This window comes from Silene latifolia, chromosome Y (genome assembly GCF_048544455.1).
Source record: "Silene latifolia isolate original U9 population chromosome Y, ASM4854445v1, whole genome shotgun sequence".
NCBI lineage: Eukaryota > Viridiplantae > Streptophyta > Magnoliopsida > Caryophyllales > Caryophyllaceae > Silene > Silene latifolia.
The window spans coordinates 135,596,425-135,612,228 of record NC_133538.1 but is presented as its reverse complement, the minus strand read 5'-3'; the positions used below and the strand labels follow the sequence as shown (position 1 = coordinate 135,612,228).

The following is a 15,804-nucleotide window of genomic DNA, read 5'->3' as shown; positions in this document are numbered from 1 at the left end:
TCAAAATTAAAATTCGTGGCCTTGGCTCTGATACCACTTGTGGGATTTATCTGTATGCATCCCTTTAATTTAAGGATTATAATGAATCATAAAGTGATAATACTAGTCATAAAATTAAATTGCATAAACAAAAACATAAAGGATTAAGAAATAACCTTCGGTCCTAGCAAAAATGGCCTAAGAACAATATCAAAGTTGATATTAGCCTATCAGTTGCACCCAAGACGATATGAGAAATGCCCTTTGATTATGCTAGAATCGATCCAAAAATTAACTGATTAATTTTTAGGTTTTTTTGTGTTTTTCGTAGAGATGAGAGGCAAGAGAATGAGTGAGAAAAATTAGGTTAAGAAAAATTCACTCCCCTTCCCCTTTAACCGTGTATGAGGAGGAGATTAGGGTAGAATTTTTCTTCCTAATATTCTCAGCCCATTTACCGAAATTAGGAGAGTTAATTTCTCTTTTTTTCGGTTATTCCAAAAATGTATAAAATGTGTAAATTGTCATCTAGTGAGGATCGAACCCATAACCTCTTGGTTTGAGTACCCTCACTATTACCACTATGACACATTCATCTTGTTGATATTAAATATAACCGATTACATTTAATTACGAATTAACAGATTAATTCGTCCAAGCTAACATTACATACATTTAATTAAATATAACTTATTATATTCAATTTACGAATTGACAGTTAATTCGTCTCAACTAATATTATTTAATCTTCATTAAATAATTGTCTCATCAACACATTGACTAACTGTTTAGTCATATAAGGAATCAATGTGATTATATTTCTATAACCACATCTCTTAAACTCATCCTATAGGTGTGACCTTTAGGGACCAGTTGATCACCGCCATCTGTATGATAATAACGTCAAACTTTCTAGCAAGCCAACCGTTACTAGGTAATCGTTAATCAACTGATTAAAATACGAAGTATACCCTTGTGAACCTGTAAGAGATTTACAATTGTTATCACACTAATTTGTGGAGGACACAAGCTCCAACACTATGCAACAGTATGAGTCATTATTCATGTTGAAGCGTCCGACATAGTAGAAGTAATAAAAAAAGGGTTAATTGATGACAACAATCCCAACTATGACGGGTCTGCTTATATTAACCCAAACTAGACAAAAACACATAAAAATCCAAACTAACCTATCATTTAACCTTAATTGCTATCACCATTTTGTTCACCTATTATCACCGCTATCTTTAATTAATTTGTAGGTTACCTCTTATTTCTCTTTAAAACCCCCTCCTCCTTCATCCTTTCACTGCCCAACCTCCATTTTCTTACCTTCCCATAAATCTTCTCTCTCTTTCTTCCTCTTTTTTTCCTTCCTCCTTTCACTGCTGCTACTATATTTCCTATCCTCTTTTATGATGTTTTCTTCATCATCTTCAACCTCCTCCTATACAAATGCCAAAAAAGCGATTTTATGCCATCATCAATTACCTGCGATTTTGAAGTGCGTGAAGAATGGTGTAAATGCGGGAAAAAAGTTTTACGGATGTTCCTTGTGGCCAGTAAGTAGGTTTATTGTTGATTCTTAAATTTCAATTGCTTAAAATTCAATTGAATTTTCTGAAAATTTTTGTAATTGGTGTGTGTTGTAGCATAATTCATGTTGATTTTTTGAGTTGGAAGAAGAGGTTGTTGTGTTGGACAAGAAGTATTTTGAAGAGAAGATCTCAAAATTGAAGATGAAAAATCAAAAATTGAAGGAAGAGTTGGTGGAATTAAGACATGAAGTAAGGAGACATTCTAGAGGAGAGAAAATAGCAATGAATTGTTTAGTTTACTCTTGGCTATTTTTTGCTGTTTGTTTGATTTTAAAGAATCTTGTATGAAGCAATGAACCATGTAATGACAATTCATGTATTGTAATGAACAAAATGCTTCATTTATAAATGATTCATGTTGCAAAAACTTCCCAGTACATTTATATCATCAAAGCTTCATGTTGGTTTCATTACATTAACACTAAACATTGTTCAAAATACATAAAAAGACATTCATCATTATTTGGTTCAAAATACATTCAAAGACAGCATTCTCCTAATTTGGCTGTGCATTTGTTGCAACTTGGGTGCTAGGTTGGCTGTTAAACCATGATAAAATGTTTCTTGGACCACTAGTACTCCCTGGCTCATTTGTGAATGCATTTCCTTGATCATCAAAGAGCACGCCCATGCCCTGAGGTACCTGCAAGTAATGAACCAGATGCTTCAGTGAATAAACTCAGACAACAGACAGTTTACAAACTTAACTAAAACTGAAGCTAAATTGATACTTACCCTTCCACCCCTCCATCCTCTTCTACCACCTCTGTTTCCTCCTCTGGTTCCTCTTGTCATTGCACCCCTGGTTCCTCTTCTTATGGTCCTTCCACCCCGTCCTATCCTTATTGGTTGGGCAGTTGCATCATGATGAACTTGAGAGCTTGAGGCAATGGTTTCCATGTTATCCACATTAACAATCCTAGGTCTACCTCTTCCTCTTTTTGGTGGTGGTGGTCCTTGAACTCTGTCCTTTTGTGGACACTTCCTCTTATTGTGCTCCTTTGACTTACAAAGAGAATATGTCATTTCCACCCCATGCTTGGTCAACTTTCCACTCCTCTTGGGATCCTCATGTGGATCCCTTCTTCTCTTCTTTCTTGGTCTACCAGGTCCAATCTTGATGGGGGGAGGAATCATGGGCTGATCCACTTTGGGCCAATGTCTTTCTCCTGCACAGGGTGCTATTGAACTGTTATAAGCCCTAAGATATGCATCTCTTTTGTACATTGGATGTACATACATATGCATGCATATCAAATATGGCAGCTACTGTATGTGAGCATGGAATGCCAGTAACATCCCATTTTCTGCAAGTACAACTCTTAGCTTCCAGATCAACCTTGACTTCATCTAACCCATCTACAACTTGATAAAAACCAGGGTTAGATGGCAATGGGGTGCAGTATGCAGCCTTTTCTTTCTCCTTTTCTAGAATAGCTTGAATATTAGGGCATACTGTATCTGTTGACTCCTCCATCACTTTCTTTTTGGCAACCAATCTCTGCATCAACATTGTCTTAATTTCTTCAAGCATATATATCAAATGCTTTGACCTAGCATTAATGATATATGCATTGAAGGTTTCTGTCATATTATTGACAATGACATTATTTGTTGTCCTTGTGTCAATGAAGACCCTACAGAATAGGGTAGGATTACAAGCAAGGAATGCAGTTGCTGCCCTTGGGTCTACCTCCCTCATATCATTTACTGCTGCATCAAAGTCTGCTTTACTGTATGCCTTAGCACAGTTCCAAAATAACATCTTCATCTCCTCTCCCTTGTAAGACTTATGCCAATTAGCAAAGATATGCCTGGCACACTTTCTATGCTCTGCTCTTGGGAACTCTTTCTTGACCATGGAGACAATGCTCTACATAATTGATGGATTAAAATGTTAAGTGAATGACCTAATATAAAGCTGAAATGAACTAATATGAAGTTTAAATGAAGTTTAAATGAACTAAAATTAAGCTTTAAATGAAGTCAGATTAACCTGATGTTCATCTGATATGATGGTCCAACCATGACCATCTTCCTCTCCAGTTGCCTTCTTCAGTTCCTTGAAAAACCATTCATAAGATTCATTGTTTTCTCCTTCAACAACTCCTCAAGCCAAAGGATACATCTAATCATTACCATCTCTACCAATTGCACTAATCAGTTGCCCCCCTAAGAATGTTTTCAGAAAGCATGCATCCACACATAGAAGCTTTCTACAACCTTCAATCCACCCTTGCTTCAATGCATCAAAGCAAATAAATAGCCTTTGAAAGACTGGAACTGAACTAGCCACATTGGGGTTTGTTGTCAAAGTAAATGTAGAACCAGGATACTCTTGTTCAAGATGCTTCAAGTAACTACCTAGCTTTCTGTAATGGTCCCTCATAGAACCATGTAAGAGCTTATAGGCAGTATATTTCACCTTGTATGCAAAATCCTTCTTAATTATCACCTTGTATGCCCTTCTGACAGTCTCTATTATATCAGCTGCTGGCCAGTGTGGCCTTGCTTTAAACACATCCAAAAACTGCTTTGCAACCCAACTTGACTTCAACTGTCTGTTGCTCTCCATGGTTCTTTGACAGTTATGAGAAGCGTTAACAGTTTTGACCAAAAAACAAGCTAAACTGTTATCCCAGCTACCATACAATTTGAATGGACAACCTTGTTTACACTTAACCCCAAGTCTTTTACCCCTACTCTTATCACTCGCCACAAATGTAAGGTTTCTACCTTGTGCAATTGCATACCTGGTTACACAGTCCCTAAATACTTCTCTAGTTGGGAATCTGATCCCCACACACCACTTCAACTTGGCAAAATCAGTCCTCTCATTCACTACTGGCACTGTTAATTTTTTCCTCTTGCCAGGTACAGATTCATCATCACTCTCACCTGGGGTGTGAATCTCATCTCCACTGTTGTCATAATCATTCAGATTACCATCTTTCTCATCACCAACATCAGTTGCTCCCTCATTTTCTTGCCCAGGCAACAATTTTGATTCAGCTTGTACTTGTAACTGTTTAGCAATGGCAATAGCTTTGAAGTTCCACTCGTTCACCTTTTTTCTTGCTTCTTTTGACTCCTCATCCTCAGAATTGTCACCTGACTCAAATTGCTCCTCAATAAAATTCTCTTCCACTTCATTCAAATCCTCACCACCACTGTCATCCTCATATACTAACTCCACTTCACTAGCCTCATCATCATCAGTTACACTATCCTCATCAGGGTTATAACCAGGATCTTCTCCCTCACTTAAATCTTCCCACTCATAGTCATCATTAGCATTAAGGCAAGCTAAATCAGACTCTTCCTCATATTTAGAAAATAGATCTGATATCCTTAGATCATTACAATCATAGAATGGTTCAACAATATTAGGTGAGGCTGCTGTTTGGGAAACTGAACTGCTTTGGTTTGGTTGAGTGTTTTTTGGATAAGATTCTTTTAGGGTTTCAGATGTGTGAGACTCATGTTGGTCTTTTTGTGATGTTTTTTCTGAATATTCAATTATTTCTTTGTTAAGTGGTGGTCCCACTTTTTCAACCACATTTGTACTTATGCTTTTACTCTTGCTTTTACTATCAACCACTTTTCTCTTTGGAGTCAACTTCCTAGAACACTTAACAAGTGACTGTGCATTTCCTTCTCCCTCAGCCAAGTTAATCAAGTGTTGTAAATGTGCTACATCAGCAAATGAGACAAGGTAACACTCAACTACTCTTTCTTTAACAGCCATCTTGCACATTACCTGAGCCCCACTATCATCAATCACCCTCTCCAATCCCTTTTCTGGATTCATGAAATAAATAGCATCTACATTCCTCTTAAAGTTTCCACATTTCTCACACTCTTCCTATAGGGTAAACCAACAAAATTCATCAGTGTCAACCCCAACAGTCCTATTTATCCTACCCGTGTAAACAAGTCCTAATTCATTTCTTGCAAATGACCCCCCATACCACATTTTCAGAGTAACACAATCCCATGGATTTCCCTAGCAAATTAAGACCATAATTTATCAATAATTTTGGAAAACTGAGAAATAAATACATCAATAATTTAGGGAAAATGAATAATACCTAAAAACAACTAACTACAACCAAACAAAATTAAACATTCAAATCACAAAACTGAAAAACCAGATGATGAAGGGAATGAAAAAGATGAACTAGAGTTGTTATTAAAATAAATAAAATTTCAATAGAAAGAAAATTACTGTCCCCATTGAATCTGATACAATGGCGCCTTCTTAAAAGGTGATGAACGATGATCCGGGATGATGAAGTTGAAAGAATGATTAGGGATGATGAAGTTGATTAAAGCGTACAAGAGAAGGAGAAGTTGAAAGATTGTAAAGAGTTAAAAAGAAATGAGTAACTTGGTAATATAAGGGATTAAAAGGATTTAGGATAAGGGGTAACCTGTTAAACAGGTTTCCCTTCCACCATAGCAATTAAGGTTAAATGATAGGTTAGTTTGGATTTTTATGGGTTTTTGTCTAGTTTGGGTTAATATAAGCAGACTCGTCATAGTTGGGATTATTGTCATCAATTAACCCAAAAAAAAAAGACCGAGAAAATCATGGTAGCATAGTGGAAGTCCAAAGTGGTTAGATTTCGTACCGATTTGAATTCAGTATTCACTAATCTTATCTATATTAATGCAAAGACAATGCTCAACACAGGATGCGCCACATCATTCACCCAATTTTTCTTTCTTTTTTTTTTTTTTTTTGGGAAAATTCAGGTAATGGTAGGCCCCGTTTACGTGGAAAAAGATTATTTTTTTAAATCATCTCTGACAAACATGTGACAAATTACGTCATAGAAAATATTTTATGAAATAAATAGATAATCGGCAAAAGTAAAAGTAATTGCATATAAACGGAATGAATTAAAAATCGAAATAAATGAAAATAATTGCATATAATCGGATTGAATTACATAGTTAATGAAATAAATAGATATCGGCAAAAGTAAAAGAAATTGCATATAAACGGAATGAATTACAAATCGAAATAAATGAAAGTAATTACATATAATCGGACTGAATTACATAGTTACTAATAAAATTACATAATTACGTGAATAAATTACATTTACTTACGGGATTGAATAACAAATAATGTGAATATTTTACAGAAATTAATGAAATAATTCGTCTTTGCCTTTATGCTTGACGAATATAGGTTTTCATACTTCCAAGAAACTTGGTGATTACGGAAAATACGTAACAATCAATGTCAAATCCCCGAGAAGCACTATCATGAAAATTTTCAATTTTTAGAATAATTTGCCTATGTTAAAGTTGATTATTAAATTATATTTCTTTTTTCGGGATGTAAAGTTTTTTATGTATGCAAATTTTATTTACAATAGTATATTACGTTATTTCCTCTTAAACCATTGCATGTGAACACGTATTTGAAACAACTGTAAACATTAATTATGTAGATCGCTGATTTAGAGCAACTAGATAATTACAATAGAAATGCAAAAAAAAAAATACATCCAAAAACATTAATACCGGCCCAAATACATACCCGTGCAATTTTGCACGGGTTTAAAACTAGTTATTTTTTATTTATACAGTAAGTCTTGACCAATCATAGTTCACCGTCATCGCATCTAGACATGACAAGCATGAAGAAAGAAGTTGATGATTGACTGAAATGAATGAGTACAATGCACACAAAACATTCTCCCCTTATCTAAGAGCCTTCTAAATGTGTGAACTTGGGAAAATAGGAACAGTAGAGCAGTTCTTCCCGTGCGTGTCATGTGCTGAACAGTATTCTCTACTTTCCTCTTTCCTTTTTCTTTTCCTTTTGTTTAATTGGCTTTGGCCTGCTAAATGTTGTTTGTTCTTCATTTTCCTTCTCCTTCCTGCTCTCTTGTTCCTTTAATGGCTCCCAATAACTTGTTTTGTTACTCACTTCTATAATTACTCATTCTATCTAGGCACGAATTTAGAAGAGGTTGTGGATCTGGAATTCTTGGTTTAGCTGATTACAATTTGCTAGAGCCCAGGTATTAAATTTCATTTACTGATTTCGTCTTTTTTCATTTCCTAATTTCGATTGCTTAATTAGGGTTTTGATACGTTTTTTTGTTTGCGTTCATTGTTCATTTCCTCTTTTTTCATTTCCTGATTTCGATTGTTTAATTAGGGTTTTGATACGTTCTTTGTTTGCGTTGTTCATGTATTGCGTTTTATAAAGATGGTTGATTGATTGCTCGATCTAGATGTTCTCCCGGCTTCTGGGGATTAAAATTTTGAATGATTCTTTGTCGTAGCGTATCAGTCTTCTAATTTGGTTTTGTGGATTTGATTAGGATTAGTTGAGAAACGAGTAGTTTACTTGTGAAGAAAATGGCTCCACCTGCATTTCCAGCAGCTTTTGGTAGAAAAGCCAGAGGTAAACTCATATACTAATACTCTGATTTTAATTTGTTTGGTTACACAATGTTCTCGGTCATTTCTCAGTTGAATCGGTTAGTGTTAAAGAAATCAGTCTTTTTGGATTTGATGCCAAACATGTAGTATAGCGTAACAAAATGATGTTGTCTTGGTTGCTAAGAGAGCTAGATGTTAGTTTGTGCCATAAACACTTGAGTGAAGCAGGGAAGAGTTGATCATGCTTCGGACCTATATTACTCTTACTCTTGCAAGTGTCGGGGTATCGGATTGGGTTAATTTTTGCAGGGTTTTCAATTATTGGGTATAAAATTAATTGTCAAAGTATTGAGTCGTGGAGAGTGGAGTGGTCCGAGTGCCGGGCATGTTACACGTAACCAAAGTGAACTGCTGGAGTACCATAGCTGTGGATTTTTTAATAACTTAACAAAGAATTAGTTACTATAACAGTCTCATATTTAATCAAGCTTCTGAAAATGATGATTTCGAGTCAAAAGGATGAGTTTTTACACGGACTGCATTCTTTTTAGTATGGACATGAGGCTGTACAACTGAACCTTTACATGTCTTGCCTGTGACGATAAATAGTTAGCTAGAGACTGATTGTATTACTGTGAAATTGAAAGAAAAAACAATTAAGTATTGTTGATCAGTACATAGTTGACGGAGGAGAAGGTTGTAATCAATCACATTAATTGTTTTACCAGTATATCATCTCTCTAATTTACTTATAGGCTTACAACTCTGAGCAACTTTGTTGTGGTGCAGATCTCTTGACAAAAGATTACAACTTCAATCACAACTCACAAGTTTACTTTATCACTGCCTAATGCTAATAGAACGGTATGCATTACTTCTCTCCTATCCGTCCTTGCATAGTTATGTGTTTCATCAAGTTTCACTTGCTGCATACGTCTTTATGCCTTCTCATGAACGAATGTTTACTGCTGATTTCTCATAATAACATAACGCTCTGATCCACATCAGTATTACTTGATGAAGTCTATTGAAATTGATTCTATTGGGCCTAATAGTAATTCAAACATATGATATATTTGTCTCGTAAGCACTTGTGAATCAGCTTCATCATAATCTAACTGTTTAAACATGCTTTTGCTCCATTTTCTTTTTTTGCTTCTTTGGTGTTTGGTAATGAGTACTGATTTAACTGTAGATACCCAAGTTCCCAGAATGTACATGACTCTCTCCCTTCTGCAATATCTAATATAAAACCATAATACACTAAGTGACTTTGTTTTAAATAGTGTGAATTAGGCTCAAATCATAAGGTTTAGTGAGGCACCAACAAAGACACCTCGGTGCGCCTTAAGTGCCTCTAATATAAAATCAAAGCCGGCAAGGTGCATTACTATGCAATTTCAATATTTTTATTTGACTTTGTTTTTTGTTAATTACGATGACAACGGAGATGAAGGCGGGACTGGAGGCATTGGTGCCAGCAGCGCACCAGACTATGGTGATGTTGAAGGTGTCGCACGGGTGAGAAAGAAGTGCGATATGCAAGAGATATATGGTGATGATGACGATGCTCTCCCTTTCTATCTTAACCTCTTATTTGATTTTTTTCGTATTACCTTTGTTGTTCTGACATACACCAAAGTAAACCAGAGTGCATAGGTGGTCCAAACTAGAAATAATATTGAAGATAAGTTCGTTAAACACCAAATTGTTTGTGTTGCTTTCAAATGAGAGAGAAAGCACTTCTGACTTGGTTTATGGTTCATCGAACTATTCTGTTAATGAATTTGTGGCACGTTTCCTTGGAGGTCTTGTTTTACAATTAAATTGCTCGTCGAGTCTGGAGGTCTTGGTTTTTGTTTTTTTTAGGGAATTTGAGGTATTGTTATGCCAAGGTCTATTCATAGTAAATTTGTGCATTTTGTATTCGTTTGTTGTATAATATGCTGATGATTTATTCAGATTTCGGATTAGTGATTGGCACAGTTCCATAAAACGTAATTGACCGCACACACTTGATTATAGTTCCATGAACCGTAAAACTGCTCCATTAACAACAAACAAATGTTTGTTACACCTCTGACTTACGTTATTTCCAGTAGCTCTTTAATTCTGACTAAAACCGTAATTGACAGCACACAATTGATTTGTCTTCATTTGGCTCATTTGTTACCTCTTTCTGTTGTCGTCGTTACCATCTCGGACCTTTGTAACCCCAAATTGGCCCTTTCTTTAATTAGTGGTCATTGTTTGGAGTGTAGTTAGAGTGTTAATATTCCAGTTTGTTATTGATTGGTTTTGGTTATATTGGGAGGGAACTGAAAAAAAGGGGATGGGGAGAGGGAGGAAGACTCAATGCTTGGTAATTATTTTTGTTCAGACTGAGAGGGAATTAGGGATGAAATGGAAAAGAGGGAGAGAACGTCTATGTTTGATTTTGTTCTCATGTTTCGCGAACCCCGACTCGATCGCCCTGTATTCTTGAGGGAAGGATGGAGAGTGTATGTGTGCTGTGTCCACCATTGATTCTTGCTTAAACAGATGTAGGGGAAAGGGAGGCAGGCAGGGGGATGGGAGAGAGGGAGAAAGAGAGATAGGGGAATGTATGTAGGAGGAAGAAGGGAGATGTAGAGAGTTTGAGCTTGGTTTTAGTCATATTGAGAGAGGCATGAATGGATGAATGGGGAGAAGGAGGTATAGAGAGTTTGTGCTTGGTCATGTGGGTGGTTTAAAGAGGAAAAGGGAAGGAGAGCGTCTGTGTTTGTGTCTGGCTTTGTTGAGGTTACGTTCTTTAGGTTTGAATGTTAAATGTTTACTTAAAATGCTGTTCCGACTGTGTTGATTTTTGGTATCAGGAGGAAGGCATTCATTTGAAACTGACGGCCAAATATGAAAAGAAAATTGACGGGTTGAGCCAGCAATGCCAACGCAAGACGGATGAATTTGTATGCAACTGATATTGATTATTATAGTAGGAGAAACTTAATGCAACTGATATTGATTGTTATAGGAGGATTTGTTGTAAGCTTATGTATCACTCAATTTGTAGGACGGGTTTTTTTAAAGGAGCAAGCAGTGTATTTTCCTTGCCTTTATTTAGAGCTCATACGCAACTCTTTATCACTTTTATTATCTGCGAATCCTAAATTTAGGAGCGTTGGAAAGTTCACGTCCTTTTCTGTTATCGCCTTGGATTATACTTAAGACAATTAATTATTGTTTAAGAAAATAATATACAATAAATCTTTTACGAATTACACAAGCTTTATAGTTTGAAAAGGACGAAGATGAGCCTTGGAACTCCGCGCGCATCGCGCGCGGAGGAACAACTAGTATATAAAAGTGGGTAAGGAAGTCTACTATTCCTTATGAACAGTACGGTGAACAGTTGAAATCTGTCGGGCTGGGTTGGTTCTTATATGCTGTGTTCGGGTTGCTGCGGCAAATTGTTTAATAGTACGGTCTCTTACCATAAGACCGACCCACTAAACAAAGCCCAAAAAAATGTAAATCAATCAAATTAACCATACCCCATTTATAAGAGTAAAACTGCCCCATTGCTTTTGTTTCACCATGCACACTTCTATCTCTCTCCTGGGTTCATCTATTTTATTTATCAATTAGTCTTGCTGAAGACGGGTCGGAGCAAGTGATGGATAATGTCACTCACAAAACGAATAGGGGGACAAGGTGGGGCACCCCCCATGTGCTTCCCTCTCTCCTCTATTTGGGTCATTTGTGAGGGAAAATGGTATCCGTCACTCCAAAATGACGGATACGTGTCGTCACAAATGAGATTTTATGTTTATTTATTTCCACCATCTATTTGCATATCTCATTATTCATTTCTACAATTGATGTTATTCTTCAGCACTTTTTTTACCAGTTTTTCGGTCTTGATGTGGGTTTCTGTCTTGACTTGTAAGTGTACTAAGCTAATTGTTTGTTTGCCTTTTCACATAAATTATTGTATGGGTCAATTTTAAGCCAATTAGCTTAGAGGGAAGAGCATGTATAGCAATACACAAGGTGTGAGTTCGAATCTCACATTGGTTACTGATAAACTTAGAATTATGAAGAAGTTTGTATCATACTCAAATTGATAATAAGCATCGATATACAAGGGAGCTTATATACACACCAAACACAATATTTACCCTAACCAAATATCCTAGAAAAAAGGCAACAATATGATACGGTACATAATACAAAGATACACGATATGACGATATTATCTTGTGATATTCTTTCACTCCCCCTCAAGTTGGAGCACTTGGAACTCCAATGCCCAACTTGCGCTGTAAGTACTCAAACGCTTCACCTCCAAGAGCCTTGGTGAAGAGGTCCGCTATCTGTTCCTTGCTTCTCACATGATACGTCGCTATATTACGATTGACCAAATGTTGTCTAATGAAGTGGCAATCTATTTCTATATGTTTGGTACGATCGTGAAACACCGGGTTCTTTGCTATATGTAATGCAGCTTGATTGTCACAAAACATGCGCATTGGTTGCCTGTGATCAACTCCAAGAGACTTCAAAAACGATTTTAGCCAGATTAACTCGCTAGTTAACGCTGCCATCGCGCGATACTCTGCCTCTGCCGATGACTTAGAAACTGTCCCTTGTTTCTTTGTCTTCCATGACAAGGGTGTGTTACCTAATGCCACAAAATATCCAGTTAGGGACCGTCTCGTCGATGGACATCTCCCCCAATCTGAATCCGAATAGCCATTTAATTGCAGACTAGACTGTCTATCCATAATAATGCCTTTGCATAGTGTCCCTTTGATATAACGAATTACTCGTAGGACGGCCTCCCAATGTTCTTTTCTCGGCTTTTGCACAAATTGCGATAATATGTGTACGGAGTATAATAAATCTGGTCGCGTAATGGTGAGATACACGAGCTTACCAACTAATCTTCGGTACTTGAGTGGATCTTTTAGAATGTATCCCTCAGCTAATCCCAACGTGTGATTTTGCAAGATGGGTGTATTCATGGGTCTCGCACCTTCCATTCCCGCTTCCTTAACAATCTCCAAAGCATACTTCCGTTGGCTCAAAAACAAACCTTTCGTCCCATGAGCGACTTCTATGCCCAAGAAATACTTGAGCTTTCCAAGGTCTTTGATTCCAAACTTCTTATCAAGGAATGATTTGAGATTATTACATGCTTCATTATTGTTGCTCACGACAATCATATCATCTACGTATACTAGTATTCCAACAAAAATGTCTCCTTTGTTATACGTAAAAAGTGAATAATCAGCCATGGATTGTTCGAAGCCATACCTTTTTAATGAGTCTGCTAATTTCGCAAACCAGTTCCTTGATGCTTGTTTTAGACCGTACAAGGACTTCAAAAGTTTGCATACCTTGTTTTGGCCGACAGCTGCAAACCCTTGTGGTAATCGCATATATACTTCTTCGTCCAAATCTCCGTGTAAAAACGCATTATTAACATCCAATTGTGCAATTATCCAGTTCTTCGTGATCGCCACGGCCAAAAGACAGCGAACACTAGTCATCTTTGCGACGGGTGCGAAGGTCTCATGATAATCCACTCCTTCAATTTGTGTGAACCCTTGCGCCACCAATCTCGCTTTGTATCGCTCTATTGTCCCGTCTGCTTTATATTTTACTTTGTAGACCCATTTGCATCCAATGGGTCGCTTCTTCTCGGGGAGGTCTACTATTTTCCAGGTGCCATTATTTTCGAGCGCTTCAATTTCTGCTCTCATTGCATTTCTCCATTCCTCCTTCTTAGCTGCCTCATAGTAATTATTGGGCTCTTCAACAACATCTATGGCAGCTAGGAAATTTCTGTGAGAAGACGAAAAATAATTGTTCGTAACATAATTAACCATTGGATAACGGGTACCTTTCATAGAGGACGTTGACTGGACTGGGTGTGGCTTTGTCGTGGGGTTTATTAGACGAGTAGACTTGCAAATATAATCCTTTTTCCAATACGGCTCGAACTTTTCGCGAGCACCTCGTCCTTGTTCCTGTTGGACAGAGGCCCGTTCAACCTCGTCTACCTGCTCTTCAGTACTCGTTTCTGCCACCTCACGAGTATCGACAACATCACGTGCATCAACCTCACGAGCAGCAACTATATTATCACTCCCCCTTGCTGTGACGTCCTCTGTATTCCCTTATTCCAATTCATCAGAACACAAGGATACATGTTGCTCCTGTGTAACGTGACTTCCTGGCTTGGTTGGAGGATCATTCAAAACATCCAAAGGTGCAAAAGGAAAAACGTGTTCATAAAATACGACATCGCGCGAGTCAAAAAACTTTCGTTGCTTAAGATCGTATAAAGTCCAACCCTTTTTACTACGCGGATATCCAATAAAAACACATCTTTTACCTCGTTCATTAAACTTGTCCTTTGGTTTATCTTTATTATGTGCATATGCAAGACAACCGAATACACGCAAATCGTCAAGACATGGTTTAGTACCATACAACATCTCATAAGGGGTGCGACCATCCAATACTCGAGTGGGGGTTCTATTAATAAGATACGCAGCTGTCAACACACATTCCCCCCAAAACTCGAGCGGTAGTTCGGCCTGAAAACGGAGCGCCCTTACTTTTTCTAAAATGTGTCTATGTTTTCGTTCCACCCGACCATTCTGTTGTGGTGTATCTACTTGACTTGTGCGAAAAAGCATTCCGTATTCATTATAAAATTCTTTAAGTGGACCGGAAAGAAATTCCGTCCCGTTATCACTTTGAACAACTTTAACCTGCTTGTTAAATTGCGTTTGGACCATTTTACAAAAAACTTTCATTAGCTCACCTGCTTCTCCTTTATCTTTCATAAGGTAAACCCAAACTCCTCGACTGTTATCGTCAACAATCGTCAGAAAATAATGAGCCCCCGATAAACTGCTGGCCCTATACGGACCCCAAATATTACAATGTATTAAAGCAAACAAATCACTACTTCTCTTATTATTAGCTTTAAAAACTGATCGAGTCTGTTTGGCACGACAACAAGGATCACAAAATTGTTCGGAATTCCAAACTAAATCAGTCCCAATTAAAGTAGAGAAAGAAGGTAAAATACTGCTTGATGGGTGTCCGAGCCTCCGGTGCCAAAGACGAGCATCACAGGTGATTTTTGTTTTGGCTGCCACACTCGTCAAATAATAAACCCCATCACGTTGCTTACCCCGTCCAATCTCCGTCTTCATAAACTGGTCCTGTATCACGCAACAGTCAACATGAAACGTTACCACACAATTATTCTCGTTAATAAGTTGTTGAATAGAAATTAGATCACATGTCAAAGATGGAACATATAAAACATCTTTGAGTTGGAATTTATCGTTCACTGTAACACATCCATGTTCTTGCGCAATGATTTGTGATCCATCAGGTAAGCCTACAGTCGACGGAGCTCCTCTCCATATATTCTTGAGCAATTCACGGCGACCTGTCATGTGGTGCGATGCACCACTATCGAGCATCCATTCTGTTAAGTGTATGGTATTATTACCTGTCAATTTTTGACTACCTTCCGGCTTGGCTAAGATGAGGCTTCGCAGCTGCTCCATTTCCTCGGTTGTGAACTGTTTGGTCGTTTCAGCCTCTGTGGTTGATGCGGCATGTGCAACCTGGAAGTAGTTACTGTGACCTCGTCCTCCGCGACCAAAACCTCTTCCTCCACGACGTCCTCTTCCTCGACCCCTGCCTTGGTACCCGTGCTTATCCCAACAATTTTCCTCCGTGTGATAGAACTTCTTGCAATGGGTGCATCGGGGTGGCAGGTTGTCCTCTGTATCACTCTGCTCCTTTGTCC

General features: G+C 37.6%; 1 long non-coding RNA gene and 1 pseudogene across 1 annotated transcript; one reads left to right on the top strand and one right to left on the bottom strand.

Moving 5' to 3' along the window:
* The window catches only part of LOC141628997 (xyloglucan glycosyltransferase 4-like), a 157,552-nt pseudogene that overhangs the window by 62,927 nt on the left and 78,821 nt on the right, over positions 1-15,804 (bottom strand).
* LOC141634524 (uncharacterized) lies at positions 7,319-9,645 on the top strand. The gene is made up of 3 exons (XR_012539248.1): positions 7,319-7,618; positions 7,925-8,007; positions 8,775-9,645. It is a non-coding gene; the product is annotated as an uncharacterized LOC141634524 (long non-coding RNA).